At 35.2% G+C, this 13,487-nt stretch overlaps 1 long non-coding RNA gene across 2 annotated transcripts in view; it reads left to right on the top strand.

Moving 5' to 3' along the window:
- The window catches only part of LOC137242401 (uncharacterized), a 32,338-nt gene extending 19,384 nt beyond the window's left edge, over nt 1-12,954 (top strand). The window contains exons 4-5 of one of the 2 annotated variants that reach the window (XR_010950223.1): nt 11,934-12,304; nt 12,397-12,954. This is a non-coding gene — a long non-coding RNA (uncharacterized lncRNA). Of the gene's footprint in view, nt 1-11,933 lie in introns of both variants that reach the window. The other variant, XR_010950222.1, reaches the window with a different exon arrangement.
- Nucleotides 12,955-13,487: the final 533 nt, after the last annotated feature.

Raw genomic sequence — 13,487 nt, 5'->3', positions numbered from 1 at the left:
ATTTTATATTCCTAAACTTCGCCAAGCCCTTCGGACAGTGCGCAATAACTGTATAACCTGCAAGTTGCGAAAAGCAAACCCAACTCCTCCTGAAATGGGATTACTACCTAAGGGACGTCTGGCGCCACATACAAGACCCTTTTCGTATGTAGGCATTGACTTCTTCGGCCCGTTCTTCGTAACTATAGGAAGGCGTACGGAAAAGAGATACGGCGTATTATTTACTTGCATGACTTGCCGCGCCATACACATTGAGGTGGCAGACTCGTTCGATACGAATTCCTGTGTAATGGCGATAAGAAATTTCGTTAGTAGAAGAGGGCAACCAATAGAAATATTTAGCGACAATGGTACTAACTTTATTGCTGCTGAGAAAGAGCTATGCAAGCCCTATAGAGACATAGAAGTCAACGCTCTGCAGGCAAAACTAACAACGGCTGAATGTAAGTGGAATTTCATCCCACCAGCAAGCCCTCACATGGGCGGCGCCTGGGTGCGCATGATAAGCTCAGTAAAGAACGTACTATACCACATCGTTACACCAAACACAAAGCTCACAGATGAGAAACTTCATAACATGCTGTTGGAAGTGGAAAGTATTGTCAACGGTCGCCCGCTTACTTATTTATCGCTGGATACAGCTGCCCAGGAAGCTCTTACTCCAAACCACTTTCTAATGGGAAGCTCTTCTGGCAACAAACCACCAAGTAAATTCGAATCGACAGATGCGTATGTTAAAAGTTCCTGGCGACACTCACAGTACCTGGCCGACATGTTTTGGAAACGATGGGTGGCCGAGGTACTCCCAACGCTGACTAGAAGGTCAAAATGGTTTGGCCACACAAAATCAATCGCAGAGGGTGACGTGGTGATAATCGTTGGTCCTAATCTTCCTCGTCATGTCTGGCCAAAGGGTATCGTAACTAAGGTGTACCATGGACAGGATGGGCAGGTGAGGAGTGCAATTGTCCGTACGTCGAACGGCGAGTATCACCGACCAGCAGCAAACTTGGCTCTATTGGACATTCAACAATGTATCACTGACAATGTCGCCTAGATGAAGGTATTTCCTCCCTACCGTCCTAATACCGGGGGGGGGGGGGGGGGGGAGAATGTGGCAAGGCCATCAAAGTCGATATGTTAATCGATAATGCAACATTATTGCGTGTAACAAGTATGATCTCAAATTTTCTGAATTAAAAATTTCATTGTACTAACTGACAAGAACGCGTGCTTAAATTGAAATAAAACTAAGTTTTTTGAAGCGTTTCGCTTGCTTATACGATTAAAGTAGTTTAATTTGTATAGAGCAGCAGTGCTGTTAAAATTTGTTATTTCTAACACCACGTTTCATTGTATTATACACCAATAAGCTCTATTTGCAAAATCAATTGGCCTTGTCGAAGTAATGAAAACTGCTGTGCAAATAATCAATTGTTTGAAAGGTGGACACAACGCTCTTACACATAGGAAGCTGGTAGCGTTTTTGAAGGAAATAGATTCAGAATACAAGGATGTGTTACAATTTACAGAAGTCAGGTGGCTCAGTCGGGGAAAAAGTTTAGATCGTTTATTTTGTCTTAGAGAATAAATAGCTCGTTTTTTGGAGTCCGAGGCTCTTCCAAAGGATGCTCAAATAATTAATACCATTAGATGTTCCGAATTTTTATTACAGCTAGCTTTTCTTACAGATATTACGTTGCAAATAAATAATTTAAATCTAGTTTTGCAGGGAAGGAATAAAAGCATATGCGACTTGCTTCAAGCAATAATTGAGTTTTCCACAAAGCTAATTAGTTTCAAGAACGAAATGGCTTGCCAAAACTTTGTTAACTTTCCAAAAGTTTCCGAAATATATTCAAAATTTCCAAGTCTCCAAAAATTAGATAAATTCATGGAAGAAATAAATAATCTTATAACAAACTTTGACAGTAGATTTAAAGATGTTTTTCAATGAAATGGGTTATAAACATTTTTAATAGTCTATTGACATGCTCACTGGAGAATATATCTATAAATATTCAAGATGAGCTATTAGCAATGAGGGAGGATTTAGCTATTCCATTGGAAACCGGCATTCCTTTTTGGAAAGATATTTGCGCTAACAAATACAGGGCCACTAGGGACCTTGTATTAAACATATATTCAATGTTTTCGACAATATATATATGTGAGTCTACATTTTCGTCAATGTCTCTCATAAAACGCAAACATCGAAGCCAGCTAACGGACAAGCACTTGGAAACATTGCTCAAAATAAAGTGTTACGATAAGGAAATTCAAATTGAAAAATTATTAGAGTTTCACAATTTATGTAAATAGTTAACTTTTTAAACTTTCTGTAGTTTGTAATTATCAATATCATCAAATTATTAGTTTATATTTCATCAAAAATTAATATTGATTTTAAAATGTAAAAAACTTAAATAATTAATACATACTCCCCTAAGGAAAAGTTTACTACGATCCACAGTATTTCGTGTAGAACAAGCTAGCTGGACAAAAACAAAGTTCTTATTCCAAGAAAAGTGTAATGAGAAATGAAAGAAAACAAACAAAATAACGGGATTTTTGCTTTTTTTTGATATTTTTGCTCATATATATTGAGTAATTGAAGTAAGAAAGCAGGAGTGGCCGTAAAATGCATTGATTAATTTGCAAAATTCTTGTTGAATTTTAAGATTCATATTTGTTTTAAGTGAACACTTTTACATAATTTTTTTGATGGATTCTAAGCTCGAAGGTAAGTAAAATTTTTTAATAGTAATTCTTTCATAATTAGAGTATTTTCAATATATTTAACATTCCGTTATTAAGAGGAAAAGGTATTTTTTCCCTATATTTTTAACTTTAGGGACAAAAAAGTTACATACATCCGCGGACATCCGGGCTTAATTTTACATATGTTATAGTCGCAAGTATTCTCTAATAGTCAAAAGAAAAAACCATTGCGAATTCTTTGCACATCTATTTAAAATTTTTTTTTTGTAGATTTAGTTATATCTACATATCAAATAGGATGTATGTACGTACCAGCTCCGACGAGATATTTGAACCTTTAAAGCTGATCTACAAACGGCAAAACCAATTCCCTGGTACAGGGAACAAACACGTAGCCATAAAACATACAAAAATAAACGCGCAAGGTCAACAAGAGCACACCAAAAGCAAAAAGGCGAAGATCATTGACTTCAACCTGCCACAACCTACCGCACCAGTCACCAAGGCATAAAAACAGGTACATACAATGGATTGATGAAGATAAACCAAAACCAGGTTTCGGCAATACCAATGACGGCAACACTGCTCCTAGGTTTTTCGAAAATTCTGAGGCTAGTGCTGAGATTACGGGATTGGATGTAACGCTCATCAAAAGATTCGACACTCCTTCGCGCATTAGCATCTGGGTGCAATATAAATATCCAAAGATTTGAAAAATTTGCGGTCGAGACTAAAAACGTACTCATAGATCTCTATCCATGGTTTAATATGCCTGTTACAGTTCATAAATTCTTAGTGCATAGTACTGAAATTATAAAATCAGCAATTTTACCTATTGGTCAACTTTCCGAGGAAGCACAGGAAGCCCGTAACAAAGATTTGAGACGATTCAGGGATTATAACACACAAAAGCAGACGCGCGAAGCCACGAATAGAGATCTTATGAATATGTTGCTTATAACATCGGATCCTTTAGTTAACAGTTTTAGGGAGATACCTAAGAAAAAATTTTAAAGTCTGACTTCAGAAGTTTTAAATTTACTGTCCCCCGATAATGTTGAGGAGTCAATAAATACCCCAGTTGTTTCAAGCTTTCACAGTAGTGTTGCTGACATTCATGACTATTCCACAAGTGACTCATCCAATGAAAGTGATGATAGCGAATAATAACATAATTATAAAAGATAACCTACCCTATAACTTTTTGTTGGATCAGGTTTTATTCAATTTAAATCTATTGCCTTTTCTACTTTGTATGATACTTTACTTTTAAGTTTTTGTAATAAGTAATTTTGACATAATTAATTTAATTATTTACATTGTTGATATTATTATTGTAATTCACTTTTACATTCCTGACTGGTACTATAAAATAATTCTGTAAAAATTGTAGTGCCAGGATAAATACTCAAATAAATACAAAATATGTATGTACATATGTACAGTCACTCACATAAATAAGTAAACACCCCTTTTTGGATAATTCTTACAATTTTCGCTTTCGCAAATTTATTTTAACTAATTTCCCATAAGAAAATTTGTCACGATCTATAACAAAAACTAAATTTTAAAAAATGTTTGAAAAATTCTACGAATTTTCATATTTTAACTAATTTCCCATAAGAAAATTTGTCACGATCTATAACAAAAACTAAATTATATTTAAAAAATGTTTGAAATATTCGACGAATTTTTTTTCCGAATTTTCCGAATTTTTTAGAGTATTGAGATTTATAGTCCATTAAATTTAAGTACAATAAAGTAATATTCTTAAGTCCTTTAAATTTTTTTGGATCTATGTCACTCATTCACATGAGTTACTGTATATGAAATAAGCAAATGTATGCATATGAAGTAACATTTTGGAAAAAAATAAAAAAAAAGAACATATGGCTGAAAAAAATGACGTAGTTGTAATAAATGACTGCATATGAAACGGAAAATTTCATAAAATAAGTTTGTCCAGCTAGCTTGTTCTACACGAAACACTGTGCGATCACGTAAAAATTACATATACATTTGTAGGTATGCTACTTTCTTTTTTGAATTACCTAACTTATTTTGAATATTCATAGTAGGTACACGAAGTACGTTAGTTTTATTTTTCTGAACACCCACATATGATTTAAAAAAAAAAATTTATATTTAATTATTGACAAAAAAAAAGTAAAAAAAAATCAAAAAAATTTCTATTAATATTTAGGTATTTTTATCTGTTAAGTTATGCCTACAACAGATATTTTTCGTATTACAGAACTTACTTAAATTCATAGTGCTTGAAGCACTCGCTTTATTTCCTTGAAAACACATATTTTAATTTAACAAAAAAAGTTATTTATTTAATGATAAACAACTTAAAAAAACTAAGCACAAAGCATACACACATGTTTTTTTTTTTTTATTAATATCTAAGTTAAGCCACCTTCATAATTTAACTATTAATACAACAGATACATAGGTACATTTTGAATTCCGAAAATGTGCTTGAAGCACGTTAGCTTGATTTCTTTAAAAACCCACTATGAATTAAAAAAAAATTTAATTTTCAAAAAAAATCACCCTCCAAAAAACTTGAAAAAAGTTCAAGTAGACACAAAACATAAGATTTTTATGTTTTCCTGTCAATTTAAGTTACGTCGACCACGTCAAGATTTATCTGTTAACTTATACAACATATAAATTTTTTCCAGTGCACTACCACCAACAGATAAGCATTTCTGAGCGTAACACACTAATATTCCCACATATTGCGTCCTCTCACCGTGCCGGCCTCTGTATTAAACGCTGTGGTATTCTAAAGTTTAAGCTTACATATATTTTCACTTAAGCTTTATTCGAGATTTAAGGCTCCATTACTGATACTTAGCATAGACTTGACTTGACTTGGCGTAAGCTTGGCAACTTAGCCACGATTATACTCCACTTAGCGCATACAATCTGGCATCATAATCAATAAATGTCTATTTGTATGACAAAATGAAATGGAAAAAAACAAATGGCATCTCCAAATATAAACGTCACTTAGAACTTACATAGAAAATCAAAATTCAACAGACTTCTAAGTCAAGTTAAGTGTTGCGAGGTTTTGAGTAATCAGTAACATGCAATGTTCATTTAACAGAACTGTAAGTGACAGTTCTCAAGTTAAGTCAAGTCTATGCTAATATCAGTAATGGAGCCTTTAGGCATCTGAATTTTCGATACGCAGGAGATTTAAGTTAAATCTTCAATTGTTACAATATTTTAGGTACGGCAATCTACAATTCTTATGTTTTGTAACTTAATTTGTAGAACGTGTGAAAACATGTGTTTAATGCAAAAATTGTTTTTTTTTGTGGCTGAAAAACTTCACAAAAATTTAATGCGTCAAATAAAGTTAAATTGAGACAATACAGATTCATAGATTTAATAAACCTTAACAGTTAAAGTGCCAGGCGGCCACCGTGGTGTGATGGTAGCGTGCTCCGCCTACCACACCGTATGCCCTGGGTTCACACCGAGGAAAGCAACATCAACATTTTAAAAATAAGGTTTTTCAATTAGAAGAAAATTTTTCTAAGCGGGGTCGCCCCTCGGCAGTGTTTGGCAAGCGCTCCGAGTGCATTTATGCCATGAAAAGCTCTCAGTGAAAACTCATCTGTCTTGCAGATGCCGTTCGGAGTCGGCATAAAACATGTAGGTCCCGTCCGGCCAATTTGTAGGGAAAATCAAGAGGAGCACGACGCAAATTGGAAGGGAAGCTCGGCAGTAGATCTCTTCGGAGGTTATCGCGCCTTACATTTTTATTTATAGCCGTTAAAGTTACCTTTGTATTAGCTGAAACAGCCGTGCGATTTAGTTGCAACTCCTGAATACGGCGTCTCAAAGCATCCACCTCGTCCTCGATTTTTCTTCAAACTGCATCATTTTTTTCATTGTGCACTAATGCGCAATGACAAATCCGTTGCAATGTGTGCAGACATTTCGGATTTACGTCCCTCTTGCGCTTCCAGTTGAGATATCATACACGTCTTCTACTCTTCCAATTGTGTTTCTATTTTGGATGTCACACGTCTTCTGCTTCAACACTACGTTATTTGTGACGCCATTTCTAAAATCCTCCAGGTTTTCATTCTTGGGTTTTATTTCTGATGACACTTCTGAAATAAGTGTATCCTGCGCTTTAACCTGTGAAGATATTTTGGAGTTTGCATGTAATTTTTCAGCCAATACCAAGTCCAGGTCTATGTACTGTCTGCGTTCTATTACCTATACGTTATGTTGTTGTTGTTGTAGCAGTGCTTCGCCCCATCCAATAGGTGCGACCGATCAGAAATTGTCATCAATGCCCTCTAACAGTAGTCCAAGGAAACTTGCTGTTTCAACGGGTGTGGACCATAGCGAGAGGGGTGTTAGAGGCGTTGGTTCCACAATACAATTGAAGAGATGGTTGGTATCATGTGGGGACACGTTACAAGCAGGACATATGTTTTATATGTCGGGGTTGATTGTGGATAGGTAAGACTTTAACCTGTTAGAGTACCCAGGTCGAGCTAAAGTAACGCGCGTTTCCCTAGGGAGAGTGCGTTCCTCCTCTGCTAGTTTTGGGTATTGTTTTTTGAGTAAAGGATTCACCAGGCAATTCCTGGCCTGTTTGTGGATATCACTGAGGACCTGCTTGTGTTTTTTAGCTTCATACGGCTGTGTTATCAGGTGTCGTATTTCCTCATAATGCTTACAGAGATGACTTCTTAAACCCCTGAGCGGTGTAGGCTTATCAATCAGATGTCTGTTGGGATGCCCAGGTTTCTGGGTATTCAACAGAAACTTCTTGGTTAGCATTTCATTGCTCTCCTTAATGGGGAGTCTTCAATCAGATGTCTGTTGGGATGCCCAGGTTTCTGGGCATTCAACAGAAACTTCTTGGTTAGCATTTCATTGCTCTCCCTAATGGGGAGTCTTCAATCAGATGTCTGTTGGGATGCCCAGGTTTCTGGGTATTCAACAGAAACTTCTTGGTTAGCATTTCATTGCTCTCCCTAATGGGTAGTCTTCTCGCCTCATTATGTAGATGGTGTTCTGGGGAAGTAAGAAGAGAGCCCGTGGCGGTTCTGAGAGCGGTATTTTGGCAGACCTGTAACTTCTTCTAGTGGGAAGTCTTTATGCTTGGCGACCATGCCGGGTACGCATAGGATGCAATCGGCTGGCCAACTGGTAATGAGCGTTACTTTATTTTTACCCTAAGTACTGCCACCAAGAGATTAGAGGATTTTATTTCGGTTCGGGATTTTCGGTACAATTGCGGCTGCATGCTCACCAAAATGTAGATCCGGATCGAACGTCACAACCAAGATTGTGGGATGTAAGACAGTCGGTAGCGTAGTGCCATTGACGTGGATAATCAAAATGGTCGACATTTGCGACATTTGTTTTGACTTAATCCGCAATTTATGTGAGTACTAATGGCATTAGCGCGGTGGTCGTGCTATGTAATTTTCTGAAGCCATGCTGATGATTGGCTAGTTGCAAATTTGCTTTTAAGTGGGGCAGCAGAATGACTTCTAGTGTGTTGGATACTGGCGTTAAGAGAGATATCGGGCGATAAGAATTGCCTATGTTAGCTGATTCCCAGGCTTTAGTAGCGGGACCACCTTGGCCATTTTTCGAGAATGAAAAAGGTGGAAAGGGACAGGTTGAAGAAATGTGCTAAATATTTAAATCCCCCTTTACCTCGGTTTTAAGCACCGCCATGGCTATGCCGTTTGGGCACACTGCTTTAGATGGCTAAGCATGACCGATGGCATCCGCTACCTCTTTGGCGGTGATGGTAATTGGATACGTGCTGTATTTATGTTTATGTGTGCGTCTGGTGGCCCTCTGTCTATCTTTGTCGACTGTTGAATGCATTATATATTATCGGCAGAAAGCGCTCGAGCATTTTTTTGCATCCGACAGCACTTTATCGCCGTAGGCGATGTAAATGTGAACAAATGTCAGTTGAAGTGAGAGGATGCAATAAGCTGAGCTTGGTTAAAACAATTAAATTTAAAGTGAAGAAAGGCAGTTAAAAGATTATAAATCCACAAAAAGCATAAAAACTCAAGTGCCTTTTTTTGCAAAAGTGATTTGTGCACCATATTCCGCAAACACATAAAAAAGCAATTACATTTTTGGTAAAACAATTAATACTACGAAAGACGGCGATAGAAAAGTAAGAAATGGCGCCGAAAACAAGAACAAATAAAAAACATAATAACAAAGAAATAGATTTAACTAGAAGCGATTCAAGCGACAACGAAACTACTTCTGTCAACTTAACTGCAATAATAGAAAAGTTAAACAAAGAGTTTAAAGTGCAAGAGCGGGCGTTGAAAAAAATAAGAGAGTCCCAAGACCACATAAGTGATGGCTTTAATGCACTTAAGAAAGACATCGATCGATTAACAGAAGAAAACAAACAAATAAGAAAAGAAATGAAAGAGATTAAACGAATGGAGAAAATGTCAAATTGAAAATGAAAATATTAGAACGTAATATGATGGAGATAAAACAAGAAAAAAACAAAAACAATTTAATAATAACTAATTTACCACAAATAAAAGACTTAGCCTTAAAATCGGTTATCATGAAAATTGCCGAGCAAGTTAATGCCAACATCACCAATGGTAGTATTGTAGATGTGTTTCAAAATGAAAATAAGTTTAGAACATATCCCATAATTGTGAAAATGAAATGCGACGAGTTTTAAACAAAATGCTGTGAATTTAGAAAGAAAGGTGGGCAGATAGATGTAAGCAAAAAACTTGCCGACGTTGATATGAAAGGAAAGAATGTAAACTTTCATCAGCTGATGGAGAAAGAGCTTAGCGATCTCTTGAAGAAGGTGAAATCAGAAGCATACAAAAAATGCTACAAATACGTGTGGGTGAAGGATACGAAAGTCTTTGTAAGAAAAGACAACGACACTGCTATAGTAATTAAAGAAATTGATGACATGAGAAAACTTGAGTAATTAGCTACTTAAGTATATATATATATTTTTCTATCTACAATTATGGATGCTGTTAATGCAGCACTTGATATCAATGTGAAATATGATTTAAATAAATTGATTTTTAGCAATAATTATAAAAATATTAATATAATGTATCTAAATATTCAAAGTATTAGAAATAAGCTGAATGACCTTGATATGCTGATACAACAGAATACGATGGAGGGTAGAACTGTTCATGTAGTTGCGGTAAGCGAAATTTGGATTTACGAAAATGAAAATATGTATTTCAACTTGAAAGATTATACTGCTTATTTTGCAAATCGTATAACAAATAGAGCAGGAGGGTGTGCAATTTTCGTACACAAATCAGTTCCATCTTCTCTCGTATCTGTAATTGAATATGAAGAAAGTAGCCTTTTGACAGTAAAATTAATTAAAGCAAATATACACATCTCATGCGTCTATAGATTCGGTGCATCTGATATCAGCCTCTTTGTTGACAAATTAGAGAACGAAGTATTAAAATGTAAGAGATCCATCATAGTTGGTGATTTTAACTTAAACTTATTAACTTCATATATATAAATATATAAACAACTATATTAATATGGTACTAGGTAGCGGGTTTCTTTTTCTTAACAGTTTGAGCAGAGAGATGTATACGCGAAGAGGAAGCGATTCCAAAACCATCATTGATCATGCTCTAACGGATTTATTTGAATTTTCATACACTCTATCGTTAGATGACAACGAAATTTCTGATCATAGACTCCTAGCTTTAACTTTTAATAACTATGTACTAAATAAAGAACCTCTCAAGAGTGAAATACAAGTTTTTGATTACGCATTATTCGAAGAAAATAATCATATACACGATTTATTAGAACAGCCTCACTTTTCGGGATTTCATACACAGCTATGTCGCAGCATTGAAAAATGCACTAAGCGTATTAAAAAAACGAATAAAAATGTTTAGAAGCCGTGGTTAAATAACGAAATTTTAGCCGTAATTAAAGAAAAAACAAATATTACAAATTAAAGAAGAGCTATATTAACAACTTATATTTTGAAAATATGTTTAGGTATTTTAAAATTCAAGCACGTAATAAAATTAATAATGCGCGAAAACAATTTTATGGGAGACAAATTGAAGATAATATACAATCCCGTGCCAAGACGTGGAGATTTTTAAATCAGCTTATATATGGACAAACTAATGTATCGCCTCTAGCTATCACGCAAATAGATTATAATGATAGAGTTCTTACAACACCAACGGAAATAGCAGATGCTTTTAATCATTATTTTATACATATTATAAAAACGCCAGGAAATTTTGAGTACTCCCCTGAGCCTGTAGATGGAATAACACATCCTTTTGTTTTGAGTCAGTGTGATTTTGAAGAAGTAAGAGATGCAATCCCTTCCCATAACCCAAAGTCGGCCAATGGCCCGGATGGCATTTCAGTCAGATTGGTAAAAAATATAAAGAATAATTGTCTGGTCTGTTATCAAAGTTCATTAACGAATGTTTTCAAAGTGGTCAGTATCCAGAAGAGTTGAAAATCGGATCAGTAATTCCAATGCACAAGAGTGGAAATAAACTATAGGCCAATAACGAAATTGAGTACGATTGACAAGGTATTTGAAAATATTTTATTAAATAGATTAAAACAATTTATTATATCTAATGAAATAATTAGCGATAATCAGTTTGGATTTACGGAAAAATCTAGCACGCTATCTGCTTGTATCAACTGCACCGAGTTTATTTATGAAAATTTAGATAAAAAAAGTATGTTGGAATGTTGGCAATTGACCTCAGCAAAGCCTTTGACTCAGTGAATCTTTCAATCATGATAGAAAAACTAAGGGAGTTGGGGGTTGATGGCATTGCAATTAAACTCTTTGAAAGCTTTCTCATTGGCAGAAAACAATATGTAGAAATCAAAAACTGCAAAAGCTCAATCAAAACCATTAGAACAGGTGTTCCACAAGGATCCAAATTGGCAGCCACCTTATTTTTAATATATATTAATAACATTCTAAAGCTCAATTAAAAGGGTATGCCGCAATTCTATGCTGATGACGGATCTTTCCTGTATGCTTATGATATTCTTGATGAGCTTTTAATCTATATACAAGAGGATATAAAGATTATATCCCAATGTTTCGAACGAAATTTATTGAAAATGAACTTAGCTAAAACCAATTTCATAATTTTCAACAACTATAGGGATATCCCAGCATTCATGATCTGAAAGGAGTTCATTTAGATGGTAGTTTCATATCGAAGGTCGATACATTAAAATACCTTGGCATTTGGTTTGACGCAAATTTAAGCTGGCGAGAACACATAAACAGAATTAAAATGAAATTATTACCTCTAAATTTCGCTATTTTGAGAAATCGTAAAGTGATTCCACAAAAACATTTATGGCTTCTCTACAACTCTGTGTTCATGTCTAAAATGCATTATTTGAACCCTATATGAAATAACTGCTCTGAGCAACTGACAAATGAAATTCAGAGAATATAAAATAAAGTTATAAAAAATATTTTGCATTTGCCTAGAGGAACGGCAAGCGAGCTCTTATATCAAAACAGGTTGGATATTCGGAAATATGCTATATTGCAAACTTTAGAAGCATTTTACAAAGTTAAAAATAATTTAATTAAACATAATTTATCTCTTCCAGAGGAACAAAATCTCGAATACGCGCTACGAACTAGGTCGAACATCAGACCGCTATTCTTTCGAACGGAGAGAAGTGCGAAATCCTTAAGGCACTATGGTGTAAAATTATTTAATAAGCTTCCGGACGAAATAAAAAATGCTAGAAATCTCCAATGCTTTAAAACGAAAGTCAAACAGCTACTTCTTAATAATTTTAATTTTAATATATAACTTTAATATGGCAACTTAATTGTTATGAGTATTACCGAAACCTGGATTGGAGCGTTGGGCGCTTTTTTGATCGCGACGTCTCCTTTTGACATATACTATTTTGTTAAGTAAGATGGATTCAATGTGATCAATAAGCACCAAACGCTCCTATTTCTAGGCTCGGATGAATTTAAAACATTTTTTTTGGCTTTTTACTTTGGGTAATTATAATTAGTATTACGTTATATTGTATAACTTATGCCTTTTAATTTTCTAATTCTTTTTTATTTTTGTTCCATTTTATTCCTTTATTTCCTTTATTATTCTTTTTTTTCTCATCTTATTGTAGTAATTTACTCTCACAAAAATAGATGGCAAAATTTATTAAAAACAATTAAGCTATCTTCTCGTACAAAAACAAGTTTTTTTTTTAGAAAATCTGTATTAATCTGAATGCTGTTATCAATAAAGAAAAAAAAAAAATTTGGTCATTGTGCTTAGACGGCTTCGATAGGGACTTTACGGTGGACCAAAGCTTACCCACACTGGCAGAGAGGTTACAATCCCTCAAATGCTCCACCCATTTCGCCCGCTTGTGTTCATCCACAACCAATCTGATACTTTGGTTTATCTCCCTTATTTGGGGGCCGCCGGGATCGAGCTTTCTTACAAGGTCACGTTTTCTCGCTAAATTTACGGCCTCCCTTGAAAATAAGGCGGGATTTCGGGAATTCTTCCGGCGGGAATAAAACGAGCCGAGGCGGATTAATGACCTTGCGGAAAGCACGTTCCCATTGGCGAGCATCAATCGGGATAGGGAGTGCAGCAAAGCGATTGTCTGCAAAGGATTTGTACTCATCCCACTTTCCTTTCTTAAAGTTTATGAATGTATGGTTTTTCTGT

The sequence above is a fragment of the Eurosta solidaginis genome, chromosome 2, assembly GCF_040869045.1.
Source record: "Eurosta solidaginis isolate ZX-2024a chromosome 2, ASM4086904v1, whole genome shotgun sequence".
Lineage (NCBI taxonomy): Eukaryota > Metazoa > Arthropoda > Insecta > Diptera > Tephritidae > Eurosta > Eurosta solidaginis.
This window is presented reverse-complemented; position numbering and strand designations above follow the sequence as displayed.